The sequence below is a fragment of the Mirounga angustirostris genome, unplaced genomic scaffold, assembly GCF_029215605.1.
Source record: "Mirounga angustirostris isolate CCGP_5_RB_7025 unplaced genomic scaffold, mMirAng1.0.hap1 SCAF_3, whole genome shotgun sequence".
Taxonomy (NCBI): domain Eukaryota; kingdom Metazoa; phylum Chordata; class Mammalia; order Carnivora; family Phocidae; genus Mirounga; species Mirounga angustirostris.
This window is the reverse complement of record NW_026991711.1, coordinates 77,605,502-77,619,326: the sequence shown is the minus strand read 5'-3', so window position 1 is coordinate 77,619,326 and position 13,825 is coordinate 77,605,502.

Sequence of the window (13,825 nt, the reverse complement as noted above, 5' to 3'; positions counted from 1 at the left end):
AGAAAAAATAAATAAAGCACATTCTTGGGATCTTTTGGATTACATGCTAGGTATAATTAATATGTCTGTTGAATTTCCTGTGTGGGTGGCACTGTATAACAGTTCAGAAAATAATGTTTCTTTCAACACTTTGAACATCATCAGTCATTTGATTCAACTCTTTTGCACGTCATCAGCCTCTGGTCTCTGGGTTTGTTTTTTCAATTTTAGGAAAACTGCTTTTAAGAATTGCTGAACATATATTTGGGATGACATTGTTCATAGGTGTCTTTCTTAATTCTTTTTTTTTTTAAGATTTTTATTTATTTATTTGAGAGAGAGAATGAGATAGAGACAGAGAGCATGAGAGAGGGGAAGGTCAGAGGGAGAAGCAGACTCCCTGCTGAGTGGGGAGCCCGATGTGGGACTCGATCCCGGGACTCCAGGATCATGACCTGAGCCGAAGGCAGTCGCTTAACCAACTGAGCCACCCAGGCGCCCTATCTTTCTTAATTCTTTGGATCTGTGCATACTAGTGAGATTTGTAGTGTTTAAATGTTTCTGACATATAATGCTCTGTCCCCCAAACTGGAACTCTCTGAGTAGATACTGTGGTTCACATTCTCTTTTAAAGTTTGTTTTTGCTTCAGTTTTCTTTGATTCAAACCAGAGTACCTTTCACACCTCAGTTGAGATTTGATAGTACATTCATTATATTTACCTTTGCGTTATATTTACCTTTGTAGGTGGTTACTGGTTACTGATTCTTTGGAGGTCCATCCTACAGTATAATGTGGTTGTCACAAATTGGCAAAAATATGATGACCGACTATTAAATATGGCAAATACAGCTTAAATGGACAGGTAAAACAAGTAACCTGGAAAGTAAATGAACTTAAGATCAGACCAACTTGACTCCACATCCTGATTGTACCATTTATTTTCTGTTTGCCCTTAAGTGGATCATTGAACTCTTCTATGTCTCAGTTTGTTCAACCATAAAATGGATATAATAACTGCTATGAAAGTTGTTGTGAGGACTAGCAATAGAAGGCACATCTATGATTTGCCCCATCCCTGTCTGTTTAGTACTAGGCACTTAATAAATGGCAGTTATTGTTATATTTAGTAGTAATAATAGACACCACGTATACCCAAATATCTTCATCATCAGAGCTGTCATCTTCAGAGAGTAGATTAATACAAACATGCAGGCAAAGTGTTGCCCTAGGGACTTTAAATTAAGCAAGAATGGAAGCTGGAGAGCTACTGAAATAAAAGCAAGCAAAATCTGGACCAATAGATGAAACATATATGAGGATGCGTTTCAGCTGGATTCATGGGTGGTTTTTTCCAATGAATAGATGCATTGTAGGATGAATGGGGCTGCCTCATGAGGCCCTATGCTCCCAGTCCGAATGTGTCCAAGCAGAAGCTGACTGGTCACTGATCAGCGCTGATGGCAAGATTTTTCCCTTTGGGTATGAATATGGATGGATAATTATAAAATGGTTTTTCTGACTCTCAGATTTATGACTCTATGGTAGGGATCCATATGTGGTGGTATGAATTGGGAGGGTAGGAAGACCTTTAAGCCCAATGTCAGAAAGAATTTCTCACAAGTACATTTTTTCTGTTCCCAAACACTCAGTTCTGGTGACTAGAGGAGAAAGAAAGTAGTAGCTGAGGTTCATTGATTTTCAGTTTAGATTCACACGTTCTGTAGAGTTGGTAAAGTCCACAAAAATGATCACATTGGACCTTTCGCCCAGTTCGAGAATTTCCTAGCACCACTGTGAAAAGTGGTCACTGAGGCCTTTTGGTCTCTTCCAAGGCCGGGAAACTCACTTCTTACTTAACAAGGTTGGCCATGACGGTGTGGTACAACTCTAACTTTCTGCAAACTCTTTAATAGGTTGAGTGAGAATACATGAGCTTTCCTATTCCTGGGGGATAAATCAGGTTTCTGGGCCAACGATCCAACCTGAGACCTTGGCAAACTCACCAAGTTAATGGCCTCTTGGGAGACCGTTGGCTGGTGCACCCTAGGGGGACACAACAACAGGCCATATTACCTAGTGAGATTAATGCTTCTTTGTATAACTTCCCCAATTACCATACCCCTGGTCATGACCTTTACGTAGCCACACAACATGGTGCTTTTGGTAGAGCAGAGTTTGTGTAAAGATATTTTACACAAAAATTATGTTATTTCCTAGTATATGAAGGGCTTTTCTTTTCAGTCTAAATGAAAAATTTGAAATGTAACTAGGTTAAGTATAATCTTAATTGTTTCAGATCCATCATACTATTTATTATGAATTCTGATTCTGTCTCCTAGCCCAGGAGTTGCCAAAATACAACCTGTGGACCAAATCTGGGCAGCCGCCTCTTTTTGCAAATAATTTTTTTTTTTTTTTGGAGCAGAGCTACACCCATTTTGTTTATACATTATCTATGACGGTTTTTGCAATACAATGGTGGAGTTGATTAATCAGGACAGAGACTGTGTGACCCCCCAAATCTAAAATATTTGCTATATGACAGAACAAGATTTTTAGCAATTGACCTGGCTTATTATCTCTCTTTCCCAATTGCATGTCATCTGAAAATTAGAAGAGCGCTTTGCAAGTGTTTATGTTGTTTATAAAAAATAATTGGGGGTAACAGGGCCAAGTGAATTCCAATATAAGATTTATTAATCAAAGTGTTATAGATACAACCATCACTGTACTTTTGTCGTAGCAGAGACTGCTAGTGCTCACTGGTATTCATGTAATCCATGCTTTCCTTGACTTCTTCTGCCTACTGCTAGACCTCATTTCCAAATCTCCTTTGCAACTTGGTGTGGCCCTGAGACTAAGTTCTCGCCCATGCAATGAGAGTGGCAGTGATGTGAATCACTTCCAGGCATGTTGCACAAAAGCTTCTCATGTTCAATCCTGTCTATCTTTCCTTGTCCACTGACTTCATGGAGAGGACTCTGGAGATCTATAGGGTGCCTGGGTGGCTCAGTCAGGTAAGAGTCTGCCTTCGGCTCAGATCATGATCCTGGAGTCCTGGGATCAAGCCCTGCATCGGACTCCTTACCTAGTGAGATTAATGCTTCTTTGTATAACTTCCCCAATTACCATACCCCTGGTCATGACCTTTACGTAGCCACACAACATGGTGCTTTTGGTAGAGCAGAGTTTGTGTAAAGATATTTTACACAAAAATTATGTTATTTCCTAGTATATGAAGGGCTTTTCTTTTCAGTCTAAATGAAAAATTTGAAATGTAACTAGGTTAAGTATAATCTTAATTGTTTCAGATCCATACTCGGACTCCTTGCTCAGCGGGAAGCCTGCTTCTCCCTCTCCCTCTGCTGCTTTCTCTCTCTCTCTCTCAAACAAATGAATAAAAAAGAAATGAAGACTCTGGAGACCTAAAGGAGGCACAGCTATAAGATGGAGGGAGGCTTGATCCAGAAATGATCAGTCAAAGTCCCTCCACTGACCCACATTGGATGTGATATGAGGGAGAAATAAACATGCATTATACCCAGCCATTGCAATTTGAGGGTTGTTATAGCATGTAGACTACTCTAAGACCAGAATCAAACCAGTTTTTTATCCCTCTTGTGTACAAGAATATCATATAAGACTTGTCAGATATCTTTTACAAACTATAAATACGTTCATAATATTTCCTTAATCTAAGGTGAACATTCATAAAAGTGAATACCATTTATTTTATTATAAATTATTCAATTTATTAAAACTAAAAAAAAAAGCCCAAACCAGTTCACGCATTTCTCCCACCATTAAATACCCACCAATAAATACCATACTCTCAATGGTAAATACCATCTAAATCACCTCCTTGATTATATCATCTTTGTAAGCCCTTATTTTTCTGAGTTTTCACCAATTACCTGTTCATTCATCAGCTCCTTAATTTTTTTCAATGACCCAGAGGATTGAGAACATTATTCCCTTGTTTGAAAATTTGGATACTTACGAGTTTTCTGAAATCTTTCTGGTGTCTATTTGTGATTCTCACCTGCCTCTTACTTCATTCATATCCCTTGAATCTTTTGGGAAATGGCTGGCCTTGTCTGGAGAGTTGACTAAACCTGGGAAGCATCCTCCTACTATTTTTTCACATGTTCCTTAACCTTTTTCTCTCCTCTAATTGTTTTTGGTGCAGCAGACCTAGCTTACTCACACGGACACCAACAAACTCATGCAACCCCAAGTGTGTCTTCATCTTGGGCCTGTCCGGGTTTCTGTTAAGGACCTTCCTAGAGAGAAATGGAAATTTCTCTATCTCTCCCTTACTGTCTTTCCTCTAAATTTCAATAACTGTTTTCCGTTATATGAAATTACAAAGTTTTGACTGGCAAATGAATAAATAAGTATATTTTTCAATGATTTATACCGTTTTTATTCCTCCAGAGAAGTTACAAAGGGGAAAAAAAGAAACCTCAATAAACATGTGTAAAATGGCTTTGAGGTTATTTCTCAAAAGTTGTTGAAAGCGTTCCTAGAGCTGAATTAGCTAAGGAATAGGGTGTGAATTCAAACATGGGAAGGGACAACACTTCCCTGATTTTTTTAATAAAAGGGCTTTGAGATGTTATATGATACCCACCATCACTTCAGAGAAACCTGACTGAGGAAGTCTGATTAGATGCAGTGGCTTTAGGCCACTCCATGACCGTTGGATTGGCTGAGTGAACGCTGCCATGAGGAGGCTCCTGGGTGCCAAAAGAGTCTGTTCAAAGGGAAGACCTTGGAATTTCTTCTGTTTGCCACTGGCACAGAAACTAGAGTGGATGAGATGCCAGCTTTGATCTTCAAAAGTGTAGAGCTTATGGAAAAAATTAAGTTACTTTGAGTTCATATGTTTCACAAGATTGAGCCATCTAACATACAGAGCAGTGAGGGAGACGAGAAGGGCCGGGTGTGGGGCTAAGAGCTGTCAGATTTGAAATCACTTCACTTCTGAAGGTATACAGCCTGATTACATATGACGAGGTGACAAATTGAGTGACTTTGAACATTTGAGAGAGGCAGCCTGATGTGGGGGAAGAAACACAGGACACAGGGTCTGGCTCAATGGCACCACCCAGGCTGGGCCTGTTTCCTAATCTATATGCTGTGACTCAGAATCCTTACTCACCTTTTGGGGATGTCATGAGGATCAAATGAGATAATGACTATAGAATTAATTTGAGATCTTTGAATTTTAAACAACTGAAATCATTTTTCCCCCTCTCCTTTAGGGAGGGAATTAAATAAATAAATGGTTTTCATTTTCCTAGAACTATTCAAAATATGGCTTGAGATTTCACCTCTTTCTTCCATCCAGTCTCACACTTCCATTGATCTGTTACAGAACTACCTGTCACATTTGCCACACCAAGCAATCCTATGCCTAGATTAATGTCAGTCAGACTCTGTAATTCAAGTTCCCATTAGTTTTAAAAGGGTCAATTTAATAAACTTTCCTAATATGTAGAGGTCTCGTAAGTCTTATCTCATAACCTAAGTGGTTAGGTTATGAAATATAACTTCGGCAAGTCCTATTTCCCGCTTTCCCTGCAAATACTCAAACGATCACTTTCTGTCTGCTGATACATCTGGTCATCACTCTGCGTTTTGAGAGTCTTTGTGCTTCAGAGCAGACATCTCAGTGGGGTTAGGACCACAGTCTTCAAATATCAGAGTTGGTTTTCTCTATGCCATGATTAGGGTCTATACCCTGAACACCAATTATATGACCTGTTTAGTGTGTAGGTGAAATGCCTCTGTGAAGATCAGTCCTTGGGAAAGAGGAACATGTGAATTTGGTCATTCCTTCAGCAAATATGCATTAAGCACAATCGAATGCTGTGCACCGCTGTGTCCCTTCCCTCCTTTGGCTTACAGACCAGAGGTAGAGCCTGATATTCCTGACGTAGATACCAGTGTGATGAAGTTATAAAGGGAAAATGCATGGCCCAGGATATATCCATCAGCTGTATTTGAAAAAAATAAGACATAAACACCTGTGTCATTTTCATATGTAAAAATCCATATAGTAAAAAAAAAAATCCATATAGTATTATTATTATTTTTATTATTCAGGAGACATGGTTTTGCTTCTGTCTTCACATAGCACTGAGAGTAATAGTGTAAAGAGCAAGAATTTTGTGCTGTTCAGAGAAAGAGAGTAATCAGACACCATTTAGCTCATTGTAATTGTTGCTCATCATCTTCTTCTTAAAAAAAAAAACAAAAAACCTGCCATAGCTGGGTGCTATTTTATTCTAGTCATCTTCAGCCATGGTTGACTGTGTTGAAACAAGGCCAGACTGAACATTGATACCAGGTGCCTGTCTTAGCAGAATCCAATATCACACCTGCAGATAGAGTGTAAGATTACATCATGTGTCATCCTGAGCACCACAAATGACTCTATACTTCATCTCAAATAACATTATAATTTACACTTGGAGACTTCAGACTATGTGGCCTTGGCCAAATGAAAGTTCATGCAGCCAAACACATCAAACTCAATATATTTTACTGCGCCAGTGGGATTTTTTTTTTTTTGAGAAAGTTGAACATAATTAAATCTATCAATGGCATTTCAAATAAAAAGTACCTGTCCTGGAAAGGTGGGCTTATAAACATTTGGCTGTCAATTAAGAAGATACCACAGCATTTTGTGCTGGAAGCCAGAGACAAATGAAAGGATTCCAGTGTGCTATGTGAATTAAATAAGAGTTCACAGGGGGAAGGAGGAACAATGAGATCTTTTGTTTTATGAAAATGTCATAGCTAGAAAGGTATAAATTTAAAGTCGGAGATTCACTTCAGGCAAAAATGAAAAACCTCCCAATTCAAACATTTTCCCAACTCCAGGACATAACCTACGGTAATCTTCTCTGAACTTTTGGAAATATTGTGTGGCTATTTCAACACCTACTCACTCCATGCATTCGAATTTTCACCTTTGCACTTTGGTGCTTGATGGAGTTCTCTTAGAAAGCAGTCATCGTCACCTGCTCACACTTTGATCCCCTGGCTGGAAAGCAGCTGCTCTTCTTTGTTCAGAAAGCCATCGCAAATGTTTATATGACTAGAGGAAGGGAAGAATGTCTTCATTCCCTTTCTTTCCCCACTAACTTCTTCAAAGGATTGGAGGCTCTTTCCACCTGGCTATTGGGTTTCTATGACTTTTGGATTCATTCTATGGTTTTCTTATTTTCTATGGAATTGCCCCAGCACTTTGAGTCTTTTAGACAGGTTTATATTATGTTTAAAACTAGTAGCCAATAATCTCTTTGGTCTGGGTATGATTGTAGGGGTTCCGGAGAGATCTTTACCATCTGCCCCCCGCCCAGAATAACTCCCTCTTAACTCTGTCTTAATTTTTTAGCGTTTTCCTGATACTTTGGGACTCCTTAAGAGTCCTAAAGTTTCCTATGCATTGTCACATGAATCCTAAGGATGTAGGACATAGGAAGTGAGGATGTTGTGTGTGGTCTATATAATTTTGCAATGAGAATCTCAAGATAACTGAAGCATCCTGGATTCTTGGGGAGAAAAATGTGCTAGAAGGGCATTTGAAAACAACTATAAGAGAAGTAAAGAATCACCAGAGAAACTTGATTTATGTCACTGTTCTATGTTCTATGACCACAAGCTGCTGGGGAAAGGGTTTTATCATATAGATATGTATAAATCAGAAAGATATGAAAGTAGAGAAGATCTTTTCCACCTGTAAGTGAGGAGTGTCTTTACCTTGTACACAGAACAAGACTCATTTTCTCATCAGGTCTTTATGGTCATTTTTCACTTGAACAATGATTTTCTATGAAATTATTTTTATTGATCCTGTATCAGGGAAGAATATGTATTAGGCAGTCTTGCTGTGGTAACAAGTAGTCCACAAGTTGCTATGGTCTCCAATAATGTTTATTTCTTCTTATCACTTCACGTGGGTGATTACAGTTGGCTGTGGTTGTCATAGCGCTACTTGGATCTGCTTGGCTTTACATCAAATACCTTTTTATTCTTGGACCTGGGCTGAAGGAACAGCATCCTTTTGAGACAAGCTGTCCTCATAGATGAAGAAAAAGGCAAGGAAGCTAGGGGAGATCTGCAATACTTCTGCACACAATCACATTTGCCCCCACCTCATTTATTCAATAAAGCCGCATAGCCAAGCCATACAGTGGCATGGGGAGATGTATTCTGCTTATATGGAGGCACAGTGAACCACAGAACAACAGGCAGGAGGTATGTCATCTTACATGGAAGGGAATAAGTCATTGGGAACAGTAATACAGTGTTGCATGTCTGTTTCCATGTGGCTTTTTACTCAATTTTATAGAGATCCCAAGTAAATTCAGCTTTAGAGATTCAGAATGTTGGTGCATATAAAGCCAAACAAACCTCTTATAGTTCTTGGAGTTTTTATTTATAACTATTTCCAGTCTGCACACTGTGTGCTAATCAATATTTTCCAGTGTGTCCTTTGTCATTCATACTTTGGTTTTCAACTATGAGTTGGAGTTCAACTCAGAGCTAAGCTTGACTAAAGAAAATTATTTTTCCTGTACTTGAGTGTTTTTCTCTTGACTTTAGATTTTACTTCATTATTAAATATATAATGATAAGAATGTCCATATTTTCTTCAGTGTGGACTCCATACAAACAAACAGTTAAGGAATTAAATATCAACATTTTTCACAAGTAGTGACAATAATTTACATGTGGCTTTTATCTCAAAGGATGTTCTAGCGCTGTTCAGTCTCCCCTAGTAATCAGTTCTCTAACACCCTAAGTGATTAGGTCATTAAAGAGTTCCTGGCACTTTACCTAAAGGCTTTGGGGTGTTAATCCTGGTTTCCTGGTCAGATTCCAACTAGGGTAATGACTTGCTGACCTCTTAAATTACACCTGTAATATTGGCCAATCGGGATGTTCTCCTTGCTTTCTGTCCCATGTAGTTTCACTGAGTGCCTTGCTTGTTAGAGAGTTGTGCCATCTTCCTTTGTAAATGAGATGAGGATAATTTCAAAGCACTTCTATAAACTTCTGAGCTGCAACAGTGTGTTTTGTTGTGAATCTGTCATGAATCTTGATGTGGTCTCTCTCCTAATGAAGACTTCAAATATAACTAAATGCAGGTGTTGACTTTCTCCCTGTAATTTGTTTGGATGGTTTGTCCCTGCATGAACTCACCCCACAGAGGATACCCAGATAAAAGACCCTCTCTGGGTCCTGCCTCTGAATGAGGAGTGAAGAGGTTCTAAGGAAACTTTTTGGTGTCTTCTTCCCTGGCTGGTCAGACAGATTTCACCCAATCTTTCTTGGAAAGATTGGGTGAACTGAAGATTATGGAGAAAAAGCTTTGGATGTTCACCAAGAGCTACTAATAAACATTTCTTATTTTTTAATGTGTAAGGACATATTTTATTATTTATATATTAAAATATATTTCACTAATATAGCCTATTTAGAAAAATGGGCATTTATGTGCACATATTTTAAGAATACAAATAATTTGAATCCTAATTTTCTTATGAATAGAATAGGAAGTGATTTGTACAAAAATTTAAACAAATAATTGCTAAATGGATGTTTAATGACTATGTATGATTTGATTTCTGAGGAATCATGCCACTTCCCATATTTTTGCCAATAAAATCCACTTTAATTAGTGTGTGTCCTACTGATACCAAATTAGAAAGATTTTTACTTCCTGCATAGAATGCATTAAGTAATAAATAATTTACTTCCTTAATTTTTGTTTTTAGCAAAAACACATACAGCTAATAATCAGAGTTATTAATTATCTTGAGTTCACTATTAGACTGTAACCTCTTTGAGGGCAGAGATAATGCCTTTTCTTATTTCTGTCCTCAGTGATGAGCATAGTGGCTAACATGTATAGATGTTCCCTATAAATTATGGAGGGAAGGAAGGGAAGGAGGGAGGAAGAGAGAAGGAAGGAAGGAAAGAAGAAGGGGTGGAAGAAAGGGATTATAGAAGGGGAAAGGAAGGAAGGGAGAAAGGGGGGCAGAAAGAAGGAAGGAAGAAGGGAGGGAAGGAAGAGTGAGTGTATTACCATTGGGAGTGGACATGATTCCAGTCCCAAACAGAGCTCAGGTATTTACTTATCTTTAAAGGTGTGTGTGTGTGTGTGTGTGTGTTTAACTTGTAGATTGGCAGCACTTAGTTATGTTTATTAAATGCAGTTACTGGTTTTATTCCTTTACTGCCATAGTCTGAATATTGCCTTTGCTCTTTGTCTGTGTGATCTCCATCCAGATCACCCTGTTTGTTACCATGAGAATGTCAGTGGATGGGTTTGTATGTCCCTAGGAAGCAGGTGAAAGTTCATCCTTATGAAATAGGAATAACCATAAAGGACAACAGGTACTGTTAATTAATTAATAACTCCCAAGAAGGGTTACAGATCAGTCATTAAGCAAGTCATCATTTTTATCAGGAACCCTCAACATTCAACTGATTTAGGATCAATGATTCCATACAATAAGATAACTAAGTCAGTTTCTTAGGCAATCAGTTTAATTATCATTTTATTCATTATCAGTTTATTTTGAAGTAGACAACAAGGTTAAATATGCTATAATTACTAAGGTTTTGCTTTTTCTGTTTTTCAAAAGCTAAGGAGAATGCCTTGTTTGTTTCAGACTAAGATTATTGTGGCCATGTTCTATGAAGGAGAACTTGAGTGGCCGAGAAGGGGCAGATTGATTGCTTTTTTTGTCCATAGACTGGAATGAGCTCTAACTAGATCTTCAGGAGACTTGAGGCCCAGGTTTTAGAATCCTCTGTTGGGCCACCTCCACATTGGAAGAAGCTGGCCTTTCCTTCAGGTGCATTTTCTTGCCAGGCTTCTCGATGACAAGAAAAACAATCACAGCCTGAGCAGAAGACACACTACACGCTCCACGTATTACTTTCTCAACTGTTCAAGAGCAGTTCCAAACCAGTATGACCAGCAATGTGGGATCCATGGATCCAGATACTGGCCAGGGGACAAAACTCTAAATGCCCTGATTTGGAGTACATATTTTGGGCTTGTTTGATGGGGAAATGGCTAATGCAGATGAAAGCATGACATAACGTTTGGTTCTCCTAAGGGTATTTGCACTGCTCTAGGTTCTGTAAACAATTTTTCCCAAAAAGGGGTTATGAAGCTTTGGCAATAAAATGTAGCTCACCTTTTTCCAAATGTTTCACTGAGGAACTCTGAGGGGAGGAGCTTTGGGAGAACTGCCTTATTTTCGTCCTTGTGGAATTGATTTTCTGGAATTCTGCTTTGGAGTTGTGCTCTTGGCATACGCTAATAAAAGCTTATGAAAGAGACTAATGAACCTCGTAGTTGTTGTACAAACATTAAAAGTGTAGTTAAAAAAATTTGTTGTTTTACCTTGTGTCTTTTTTATGAGGACATGGGAAGGTGCATGGGAGGATTTTCCTTAAAAACTGTTTTAATCTTACGGTCTCTCATAACTATGTAACTGATTGTCTCCCTATATGTACCGGCTGATTGAAGTTTATAGACAGAAAAGTTCTTTCTGCTAGAAAGGTGTGAGTTCAAGTGAAATTGAGGTGGTCAGTGAATTTGAAAAGGCCAAGAAAACACAAGGCTAGAGGCTAATACGGTTTGTCCAATGGACTTAACTTCTATTAATATGATTATAGAAAGGGAGACTGGGAAGCAGGTGAAAACTCTAATGGAAAAATTGGGGGATTGATCAGTGATAGTGACATGGAAGCCTAAAAGGTGGTAGAGCTGAATGAAATGAGTCTCAAATAAAGGGTTTTTATGTGAGGGTTGAGGAATAACTTTCTGAATCTGGTAATAGTGATTAGAAGTTGTCCTTTGCTTTCCTATAAACCCTGTAAATAGGAGTCCCTGCCATGAACCAAAGAATATACTCTGATCCATCTCTCAAATATAACTAATTTATCACTCTGTGCTAAATATTTTAAGCCAGAGAGCTCTGATTCATTCTCCTGTGTGCTTCCCTGCCTTTGCCCCTCACCCCCATTCTAGGGGATCCACATGGAGAGGACATCCAGTCCCCTTCTTCTCTGGCATTAGCACCTCTGCCTTGGCCCATCATCTCTTCAGTGGATTATTGCAACAGCTGCAAGAGCCTCCAAACTTATCTCCTTACTATTGTTTCTCCTTAGTTCCACCAACTTCACATTGTCATCACACTGATCCTCCTAAAACGTGCTTTGCTTTGCTGGTACCCCACATCAACTCTCTACTGCCCAGAAGAAAAGAGGTCAACTTCTGGGTGGGGCACATAAGACCTTTGCCATCTGGCCCAGGCCTACTTTTCTGGTACCTCACACCACCCTCTCACCATTCCCTCACAAACCTCCATTGTAGTCACACCAAACGTCCTCGATCCTCTGCCCTCCTGAATGAGTCCTGCCCTTTTTTTTCCATCCTTTAACAGGAAAGCAGAGTCTCTCCTCTTTTGTGAAGACTTTTCCAACCTCCCTCTCGCCTTAGCCCAGATGAGTCATCTCCACCATGGTAGTGTCTCATTGTTCCATTCATGCTGTGACTTTAGCTCTGACTGCCTCGTTCCCATGACTATCCCCTTCTCTGACATAAACCCTCAAAAGATAAGGACTGAATATTATTCATCTGTTTCTTTCCAGGCCTGATATCTTGTATTTAGTTGTTTTTGGCAAAAAACACATAAATGCTTGGAAAATAAGCATGTCCTTCGTTGACCCAGGTACATACATTTGGAGAAGGAAACAATGATCTAGGTAGAACCTCTAGGATTTGTTCTTTAATTCACTTTAAAAGCTCAACTTCTCATGTTTTGGACACCCTTTGTATACATTGTTCCACAGTAGATCACACAGAGGCTCTTTAGAGGAGGATGAAAGACATTCTACTGATCAGCTTCTATAAGGTGGTTTGGCAAAAACAACCACCTGACCCCCAATATCTGGCCTCCTCTTGACTATTGTATTAGGAATTCCAGTTGGATATGTGGCTTCCCAGCTAAAAAGTGCATTTTCTAGACCCCCTTCCACGTTAGTCTGCCCATTGGCTCTAGATTCTAGGCAGTGGGAACAGACATGATGTGGGCAAATACTAAAAAAAAAGGAGCATGTCTTCTCTTCCTTAGTTTCCTCCTGTCATGGGCTGCAATGGTGGGAGGCGGAGCAACCCCCTTTGATCAGAATACTGAAGCTGAACATATTGAGAATACACAGAGCACTAAGACAGAAATAGTCTGGGTTTCTATACCACCAATTGCAATAATCCAATGAAGAGATGACTGATGAAGACTTGAACTGAGGTTGGAATGATGATGCTAAGGATCCAGATTCTTTCTGTCTTTTTACTAACAGCCTTGGTGCTGTCAGCCACGGACAGCTCACTTGTGGGTTTTTACAAAACATCTTGTTGAAGCCATTCTATTTTGAGTGACTTTATTAGAGCAGCCTCACTAACATGTATTTACTTGCTACCAGTGGGCTCATGCATTATTAAGCTTCATCAGTAGGCATTTTCAACAAATGTGTTTTTAAATGGAAAATTGTCAACTTACTTTAGTGGTATGAGGAAAAAGACTCTATATAATCTAAAACTAATCATGTCAACTCTTTCTTCCCATGATTTACCTTCTCTTCAGGAGGTTGGTAAAATTATTCTGGTCTATCTTTTATCATGTTGGTCCAGATATATATTCAGACCTTCCCCTTCATTTCCTGCTATGTAAATCAGATCCATAAGATTTTGCTAAACTTCCAGGATAATTAGAAAGGAGTAACTTACACAATGAATAATGTACAAC